This window comes from Bacillus rossius, chromosome 1 (assembly GCF_032445375.1).
Source record: "Bacillus rossius redtenbacheri isolate Brsri chromosome 1, Brsri_v3, whole genome shotgun sequence".
Taxonomy (NCBI): Eukaryota; Metazoa; Arthropoda; class Insecta; order Phasmatodea; family Bacillidae; genus Bacillus; species Bacillus rossius.
In genome coordinates, this window is record NC_086330.1 from 123,051,435 (window position 1) to 123,061,788 (window position 10,354).

Sequence of the window (10,354 nt, forward strand, 5' to 3'; positions counted from 1 at the left end):
ATTCCGGGACTATTCAATAAGCAACATTTGTATTTAAAATATTTTAAATTTATTTTCATTTCTCCGACGCGACGGTCCCACGCCAAGGCGGCAGCGGAAGCCGGCGCGCCAGGACACGGGAGACGGCGCCGCGAGATAGCGACGGGAGACGGCGCGGCAAGATAGTAACGGGAGACAAGGAGATTGGTTTCGCCGCGACGCGATAACGCCGGCACAGCGGGATACGGCCGGGATCTGTTGCACCGCGTCTCACCGCGATCGGTTACGTCTCGGAACCGCGGGAACGGCGCGCCGCGACCGCAGGACACCTGCGCGGCGCAGAGTGACGTCACAGACGGACAGCTGTGCACAGCCGCGTACGCATCACCGGGCTTCCGCGGGACAGGAGGCGTGCGAACTCGGGACACCGACTCGGTGGTGAGGGGAGGCGGTCCTCCCTACCTGCTCGCGCCCTGTCATCGACGTCCTGATCCGTCGACCGGACAGTCTGCCGCGAATGCGTGTCACTCGTCATCATGAACGGGGACTACCCATGGGAAACGTGCTTGCGGGCGGTAAAGCACACAGCGGAGACAGACGACGCGGGACGTCCTGGGGACGAGAGTGACCAACCCGCGAAACAGGAGCCGCAGAAACCGGACGTACGAGGGGGCGAGTGCGGGGCCGCACAGTGCCGCGAACAGTCAGACGAGTTAGCCACTTGCTACCAGGGCGGCACGCTGCGTCACCGAAAATGTACAGTCGCGAGAGAATTCCTAGTTTTCCGGGACGGGCCTATCATGTGCCAGGCGTGCGAACGTAAGGCGACCGCGCCGACGCAAGTAGCGGTCATGGCCGGCCCAGCCCGCGCAGGCGCCGGGATTAGGCTTCCCGAGTTCGCCGGGCAGGATCACGAAGACCCAGGAGCATTCGGCCGCACCTGCCGAGACAGTCTGGCCCGTTACGGCGTTCCACTCGATGAGTGGACAGAGCGGGTGAGTGACCAGCTTAGAGGAGCCGCCTGGGACTGGTGGACCATGGTCGGGGAAGGCGAAATGGCCTGGGACGACTTCATTTCACGGCTGGAGAGCAGATTCGTCGACGCGCGGGCACGAGTACAGTGCCGACGCTCTCTGTTCTGCACCCTGCAAGGCGACGACGAGGACGTGGAGGCGTTCATATGGGCCAAGGTGCGGCTCCATCGCCGCCTAGCCACGGGAGGTTATTTGAGCGAGGCCCTAGGACTAGTGGTCGAGCTGATGAGGCGGGAGCTGCGGTCCCACCTGAGGGGGGCCACCGGACGCGACCTGGAGGACTTCGTGCAGCTGGCCAGAGAGATCGAGCGGGACGTACAGGCGCTCACAAGAACCCGCCAACAGGTGACGACGCTGCCACAGCCCGTAGCACCGGAAGATCGACTGGCAGTAGTGCCCTACAGAGCCCCGGCACCTTCGAATGCTACACCGGCGGAAGAGAGGCGGGGCCGCGCTCCTCCGACGGCCGCACGCCAGCCCGAGCAAGCAGCACAACAGAGCCGACACGCAGGCGAGCAACAAACACGACCACCTAGGTGCAGATACTGTCAAGGGGTGGTGTATCACTGGCACGAAGTCTGCCCTACCCGCGCTGCGCTGGAGCAAGTTCAACGTTCAGGGACTTCGCCGGCGGGAAACGCCAAGTAGGGGGCAGCGTACCAGCGGGCTACTGCCCCCAACTCACGGCCTCGTCACCGGAAACCAGGCCCGTCCGCACCGACTCGTCAACCGCCGCGTCAGGTGGTGACGCCACGCACCACGTGCCGCCGCCCCGCCCCGGGTCGCCACCGCGCCACGCTGACTCGTCAGCGCACTCGGCGACTCCGGCACCACCTGCGGGGCGCGACCACGTACCACCGCCACCGGTCACGTCAGGCGGTGGTGCCTCGCACCACGTGTCGCCGCCCCGCCCCGGGTCGCTGCCGCACCACGCTGACTCGTCAGCGCACTCGGCGACTCCGGCACCACCTGCGGGGCACGACCACGCACCACCGCCACCTGTCACGTCAGGCGGTGGTGCCTCGCACCACGTGTCGCCACCCCGCCCCGGGTCGCCGCCGCGCCACGCTGACTCGTCAGCGCACTCGGCGACTCCGGCACCACCTGCGGGGCACGACCACGCACCACCGCCAACTGTCACGTCAGGCGGTGGTGCCTCGCACCACGTGTCGCCGCCCCGCCCCGGGTCGCCGCGGCGCCACGCTGACTCGTCAGCGCACTCGGCGACTCCGGCACCACCTGCGGGGCGCGACCACGCACCACCGCCACCTGTCATGTCAGGCGGTGGTGCCCCGCACCACGTGCTGCCGCCCCGCCCCGGGTCGCCGCCGCGTCACGCTGACTTGTCAGCGCACTCGGCAACTCCGGCACCACCTGCGGGGCGCGGCCACGCACCACCGCCACCTGTCACGTCAGGCGGTGGTGCCCCGCACCACGTGCCGCCGCCCCGCCCCGGGTCGCCGCCGCACCCCGCTGACTCGTCGGCGCACCCGGCAGCGCGAACGACGACACCAAACCGGCTGGGGCAAACAGGTGACAGCGCGGGGGGCCTGATCCGTGTGCCGGTCCTGGTCAACGGGCGACCTGTCCACGCCCAGGTGGACACGGCAGCGAGCCACTCCTACATCGCCGCCCACCTGGTACCTGAGGCAGAGCTGGAGCCGGGGGAGGAGGACTTCCTCCTGGCCACTCGTGGGACCCGCGCGCTCACGTCTGGGCGCGCTCAGGTAACGATCACCATAAGAGATATGTGCAGTCAGACCACCGCCCTGGTGCTGCGGGAGTTGAGGGACGACCTCATCCTGGGGCTCCCGTGGCTAATCCAGGAGGACGCGTCCATCGACGTAAGGGACGGTAAGGTGCACGTGGGACGTGCGAGTCGCAGGACGGTGTACAGCATCGGCGGGGACAGGCCGCTTGTGACCGCGCCAGCCATCACCGTGGGGGAGTTGCGCAATGAGGTACCTGCGGAACACGTGGACCGGATCAACGAGGTCCTAGCACAGCACCCCCAGGTGTTCGCGGCCACGGACATGTTACGCCGCACCACGGTGATGCAGCATACGATCCCCACACGTCCTCATGAACCTAAATTTGTAAAACCTTTCAGTTTCGGACCCAAAGAACGTGAGGCCATTCAGGTACAAATAGCAGAAATGCTACGTGACGGGGTAATTGAGCCGAGCGAGTCACCCTACAACTGTCTAGTGGTGATGGCGAAGAAGAAGGATGGCTCGCTCAGGTTTTGTGTTAACTTCAAACCCATCAATTCCGTCACCATACCAGCACCCCCCCTCTCATCAACATAACAGATGCCCTGGCAGGGTTGGGGGACGCCCGCGTTTTCACCTCACTAGACCTCAAGTCGGGATATTGGCAAGTCCCAGTATGCCCGGAGGACAGACCCAAAACAGCATTCACCGCTCCCGATGGCCGCAGATTTCAGTTCTGCGACATGCCGTTCGGGCTGATGGACGCCCCCGCGACCTTCCAGACCATGATGGTCCGCGTCCTGGATGGGTTCGTGGGCAAGTTTGCCGCAGCCTACCTGGACGACGTGATTGTCTGGTCGTGGACGTGGGAGGAGCATGCGCAGCATCTTGCCATGGTCCTCGAACGGCTGGCCAGACATGGGCTGACCTGCGCGCCCCACAAATGTCAGATCGGCGTTACGGAACTAGAGTACCTGGGCCACATCGTGAGCACGGACGGATGCCGACCCCTGCCAGCGCAGCTCGACCTAATTGAGTCCAAGACCGCACCACGTACCCGCAAACAATTGCAGCAACTCATAGGCCTACTCAATTGGCTGAGGGGCTTCATCCCCCACTTCGCCACTGTCACGGCGCCGATGACAGCCCTTCTCTCTCCCAAGAACAGGTTCAGGTGGACAGACGAGGCGGACCGCGCGCTGGCTGACGTGAAGCGTTTGTTCCGGGAGTGCCACACCCTCGCCCGCCTCCGCCCCGAGGAGCACGTGTTCCTGCAAACGGACGCTAGTCAGGAGGGGATGGGGGCGGTGCTGTACCAAGTAGGTCCGGAGGGGGAACGGCGCGTAGTGGAATACGCGAGCGCCAAGTTCAGCCCAGCGGCGCGCCGCTATCACGTCAATGAGCAGGAGTGCCTCGCGGTCGTGTGGGCAGTGGGGCGCTACCGACACCACCTGGAGGGTAGGCCATTTACCGTACGTACTGATAGCCAGTGTCTCAAGTGGCTCGACTCGGCACAGGGCCGGAAGTCGAAGTTCACGCGGTGGGCCCTGACACTCCAGAACATCGACTTCCACGTCGAGCACGTTCCAGGGCGCGAAAACCAATTGGCGAACGAACTATCACGACATCCCGATCCTAACACTGAGTATCACGACGAGGGCAGCTGGGAGGAGCTGCTACCGCCCGTAGGACATCCCGCGCGCACCCCGGGGACAGGCGAACCCGCAGTTCTGTACGTCACTGCTTCCAACACAGATCCAGACACATCTCTCCCGGACACGCTCACGGCCCTACATAGTGTCGTGCTGGAGGCACAGCACGACGAGTCAACAAGGGGGTGGGTGGCCAGGTGCGGGGAGCAGGTGCAGCCGCACCACAGATGTGTGGACGGGACGCTGCTGACCCGGGTACCAGGGGACAGGGAGGCCTGGAGAACATTCGTGCCCGTAGCGGCCCGTTCAGCTGTCATCAACTTCTACCACGATCATGACCTGGCCGGCCACCCGGGCGCGGAGCAAACGCGAGGGGCGCTAAGTCGGGAATTTCACTGGTCCGGTGTTGCCGGGGACGTCCGCGACTACATGCGGAGGTGCCAGCTGTGTCAACAGCGCAAGTCGCGGCGAGCCGACGGAGTAGAGCAGCAGCAGCCCCGCAGACCAACGGAACCCTTTCACACACTAGCCTTAGACATAATGGGATCCTACCCCCGCACGTCACGCGGGAAAAGATTTTTGGTCGTCATTACCGATCTTTTCACCCGCTAGGTAGAAGCCTTCCCAGTCTCCAACGTCAGGTCGGGCACTATCTTGTCCCTCCTTGAAACGGAAATTTACCCACGATTCGGCTTCCCGAAGGTACTTCTGACAGACAATGGGTGCCAGTTCACCGGGGGGCGCTGGCGAGCCGGATGCTGCCAGTGGGGGATTTTTCACCATACCACTCCTACATACCACCCTCAGGCGAATCCCACCGAGCGGAGGAACCAGGAGATAAAGGTTCAGCTCCGCCTCCGCCTTGGGGAGGATCATTCAAAGTGGGACATACACCTACCAAAACTTCTGTATTGTCTGCGCCGACGTACCAATGTGGTCACGGGCCACTCTCCAGCCGAATTACTCCTGGGGCAGAACCTGGCCCTCCCTGGGGAGTGTCGGGTGGCCGCGGCGGCTACCGAGGATCTATGGGGGGGGGGGGGGGAGATCGCAGCCATGAGGGAGCAGGCATGCGTAAAACAAACACAGTTCCTGGCCCAAAAGACACCGCAGTCCACCCGCCCTCCGACTCAGCTTGAACCCGGTCAGTGGGTGTATGTGCGGCAACACCATTTGTCTTCCGGAAAAAATAACTTCTGCGCGGGGCTGGCCCCCAAGTGGTCAGAACCCTGCCAAATCCTGTGGCGAACTGGGCCGTCAACATACACCGTGCGCACCCCCAGCGGACGACCGGCCAAAGTGCACCGAGACGACCTGCGTCTCGCAGTACACGACCCGGCCCCAACAGGGGTGGGACCCCCGAATGATAGGCCACCAGACACACCTCCGAGCCCGATTCCGGACGTGGCTAGCCCACACAGACACCACGACGGCCATGCAACCTCCACTGCACCTACACAAATGTCAGATGCGGGAAGTTCCGTACCAGGGACTCCAGCCGAGCCCACAAACATCATGGACTCCCCGGTCCCCAACTGCCTTCCACCCAACCTCCTTCCTCTTGCGGGAAGTTCCGCACCAAGGACTCCAGCCGAGTCCACCAACATCATGGACTCTCCGGTCCCCAACTGCCTTCCACCCAACCTCCTTCCTCTTGCGGCGGACAATACCAACCTAGACCCGACCTCTCTGGAGGGGGAGGAGACGACTCCCCTTGTCTGGCAACCGGACGATGGGGACGCGACTGATGTGGAGGACGGAGTCGACGAGCCCTGGTGGCCGCTGGACGTAAGCTTGAGCGAGTCCGCGTTTACCATGTCCATTGAGGAGCCTACGTCAGAGGGGGAGGGAGGGATTATGCAGAGGCGGTATCCGCAGAGGCGGCGGTGGTTAATGACCCACACGTGCTGCTCACAACCGCAACCGTCAATTGGAGACTCGACAAGCTCTGGGAAAGGGCACACAGCTGTTGACAGGATCAGTGATGAGGGGGAGAGCCAGTCAATTTTAGATATTAATGTTAATGAAAACGCCGTCCCTTCCAGGTGGGCGCGACGCCCTCCGGTCCATCTGCAGGATTACGTCACCAGAAACATCCAGAAACAGGGAAATGCAAGTGTCCAGGGGGTGACTAGCGCCCACCAGGGAGGGCGACGGGCACAGGCAACACCAATGTTACTTCCTATCAGAGTCTCACACCGTGTTACACAGGTACCAACACACTTAGGGGACTACTTCCTGGGTCAGATCATGGCGGCGGAATCCCGAGGGAGAACAGGGCCGTCTCCGACTCTGGCAAGGGAGGACCCCCACCCATTTTTCGGCCCGTTAATAGGCTCACAATCTTATACAAACAAAAGTCCCCAAGGCTCACGAATCACACCCCCCAGATGGGTCATACCAGAAACACCATTAATTCAGTTCTAAATTAATTCACTAGGTATGCCACACCCAGGTCCCCACCTCGCCTGACCTCCTGAGTGCGTCGATCCGGTGCACCACTTCCATGCGTGTGAGGGGCAGTGTTGTTGAGCATAACGGCCTCGTTGGGGGTGGGGGGGCATTTGACGCCAACCGCCGGTGCTCCCTCTGGTCCGCAAAGGTCGTTATGCCACAACAACACTTGCCCCTAAGTGCATCAAACACGCCCGAGCTTGAGTGTATGAAAGAGCGCCGCGACGAACACCTAAGCGACGTCAGCGCCCGGCCGGGTGTGGCAATGCGCCTAACTAATTATATATAATTATTTGTCAAGTTAAAACAACTAAATTAATAACAATTTAAAAGAGGATTCATGTAAGGTAAATTATGTCTAATTGTTCTATAAGCATATATTTTGTAACTTGTCTTTAAGTCCAAAACTGGCCGGGTCGGTTTTCCCGCGTTTCACGTGGTTAGGCGCGAGGCCGCAGGGCGGTCTCGCGCTCAGTTACCGTTTGGAGCTCGAAGGGGTCGGGCGCTCCGCGAACGTCGGGTCATCAACTCTAGCATCTCTTCAACATTTCAGCAATAGTGTAAGTCTCCGTAAATCTTTTAATTAACTCGGCGCCGACCCCAACCCAGTCGCACGATATTTCGTGCGGCTCTTAATTTATTCAATTCTTCCCACTAGGGAGCTTTACTTTTCATACGTAATTCCATGTCCAGTTTAAGGACCGCGTAGTAGTGGTACGCAGTTTATGGCTGATTAGCCAATTAATCATTATCGTCGTAGATCCTCCATATAAGTGTTGAGAATAGCACTGACTAACTTTCGTCTTGTAACTTTCTCCGTTTTTATGTGCAAAGTGTAACGTGTATTTTAAGTGACTAACTTTTATTTGTAGGAACTTTTACGTGTACGCCTTCAGTCGGCGTGCCCACGTCTTGGTTAGAGACGTTAATATTTCGTAGTAGGCTAGACTGCAAACTATCTTGAACATAGAATCTTGCCTGCGTACTTACGTGCCGGCCTAAGTTTCGGCAACAGCCATTCATATACATGCTAAACCTTTCATAGGGACGTGAAGCCACTGTTTCAGCTTGTTGATATAACTTTGCAATCTATCCTGGTCGCGCGAACCGTCACGTATAGAGATACGCGTGTCATAGCGGTCCGACAACGGACGCGGCCAGTCTCGGGACGTATGAGTGTATCGATACTGAATAAAGTGCAGTGTCCTGTAAACCGTTTTCCATTCATTTACAAGGCGTCCTGGGTGGCCTAAACAGCCCAGGTAATTTCTGAACGTAATTTTCAATCTCCGAGACGCGCTCCTGCCTGCAGCCACGAGGCCGAACCCCAGTTAAAAACCCTGAGATATTTTACAACACTAATAATTAATTAAAAAGCTAAAACAGGCAGCGGGAGTGGCGTCAATATATTCACCTACAAATATAAATTGATTGTATAAAAAGGTCATTTTTATATCGTCGTACAGAAAACTATAATTTTTAATCATATATAAAAAAATGCCACTTTACAACAGAAAGTCACGTAATTAGATGTTCAATCATATATCTGTGGCAGAATGTGTAAAGCAAGAAAACCTGTAGAAGCGCAAACCCTTTGTCGTACAGTATATATAACAAGCCTTTTTTTTACGGAAAAAAAAATCTGCTTTACTGTCCAGCCTCACTGATTGTAGTGGTCAGCTGTGTACGAGAGTTCTTGTGTCATCTCAAGGATTAGCATATTTAGTATAAGCATGTCAAACTAGTCGAATATGTTATAATAAATAACTAATACTCGATCTTGCATAACTTGCAAAAGAGACCAAATCTAACAGTTTGCCACCAACCCACCGCGGTAAAATGTACAATATGTTTATTATATAATTTAAGTGTTCTTTATATTTGTTTGCATATGTATGCACAAAATTAATATTTATTATAATTCTGCTGGATTGCATACGGTTACTTACTGGTTTAGAACTGAAATGTACCGAAAATAGTAAAATTTATCCTCTTACGCGCTGAGGGTCGAGCGGTCTAGGAAGTCTGGGGAGAATTGACAGAGAAGACCGAGCGAAAATATTACTTCTCTCCGAGGCAGGCAGTTGGCTATCTTCCCCCACCCCCCTTTCCAGGCTCGTTGAAGAACATGACACCCCTCTGGGCGATAAGGAATTCTAAGAAATGCACGTTCTTTCCTCCTTCACCTCCACCACCACCCCTCTCATAGATCCATAGCTCATCCATACAGCTAGTGCTCTCTATTGAGAATTTTGGAAATACGTGTGTTGTGTTCTTTCTTTGCGCACTCGGGAGAAACTCAGGATCTTAGCCTTAACACGTTACAGGCCCTGTGCAGCATAACATGCTGATTCCTCGCTGGGTTAGAGAGACTCACACAATAACACACACGAATTCGGTTTTGTACTGTCGGTGACACGTCGCGCACAGAGTGTGCGGAGTGGACGTTTAATTGGTTCGAACAGTTTCAATTGCAGTTTACATTTACACGATGCACATTGAATTACCCTACAAAAATACAATTAAATTAACACTGGGCGCTCTGATGCGCTGTCACTAATCTTAAACCCTCACGCTAGTCGAGGTTAAGGGGGAGGTCGATTGGAGGCGGCCAATCCCGAAAATTACTAAAACTGCAGTACCTGGGTCCAATGTGTGGACCATGGCTCGCAGTTAAATTAGTTACAAGTCCTATGCGTCGTTGTTGCCGGTGCCTGTGCACTCGACGATTATCAAAAAGTCATTGGTGGCGGGGATCGGCCCGTGCCGTATGCTGAACTGCCCCGCGTAATGTTTCGTGCGGGGAGTTTATACTTAAGCGGCTGGGTTAGGCCCTACACCGTAAAAAGGACCGAGTACGCACAGGGAGTTTAAGCAACGAAAATGATTTGAATTAATAACTATAGTTACCAGTAGTGAATTTCAGACAAAGGATGATGACTCCCCATGGGACGCAAGTTCGCCCTGGTCCACGAGTCGCTCGGTACTGGCGTTTTCCTTTGGCACGAGGGGAGGCCTCAGTGTTCTCTCGCGCCAAAGTTTCTAAAGTTCCATTATTCGGAAATTATTTCAATAATAATAGATTGAAAGTGGCTCTAAACTCGTACCTTAAATAATAAGGATTAACCTAATTTGCAGATTCTCTCTAAGAATTAGATTTAACATGTTCACATAAATTAAGTTTAAATAATACGAGTCACACCAGAGACTGTTCGTCACTTGATGACTGCTCCAGTGGCGAGTTATACACAAAAAAAGGGAAATTATTAATAACGTTACAGAATACTCTAATTAATTTAGGCTGAAGGCCGCAAGGGAGACACTCACAAATGTATCAACATAATTTCACACGTGAGTGACCCGGGCACTCCTACGCCACACTTTCCTTGGGTGGGTTTTTTAATAAAAAGTGGCATTACTATTAAATTATGTCTGATTTCTAATGAATTGGGGTCGAGGTGGCTGATTAATTTAGACATGGTCCTTGATTCTACCTGTTCCTCTGGTGCTTGCCTTACTCCGG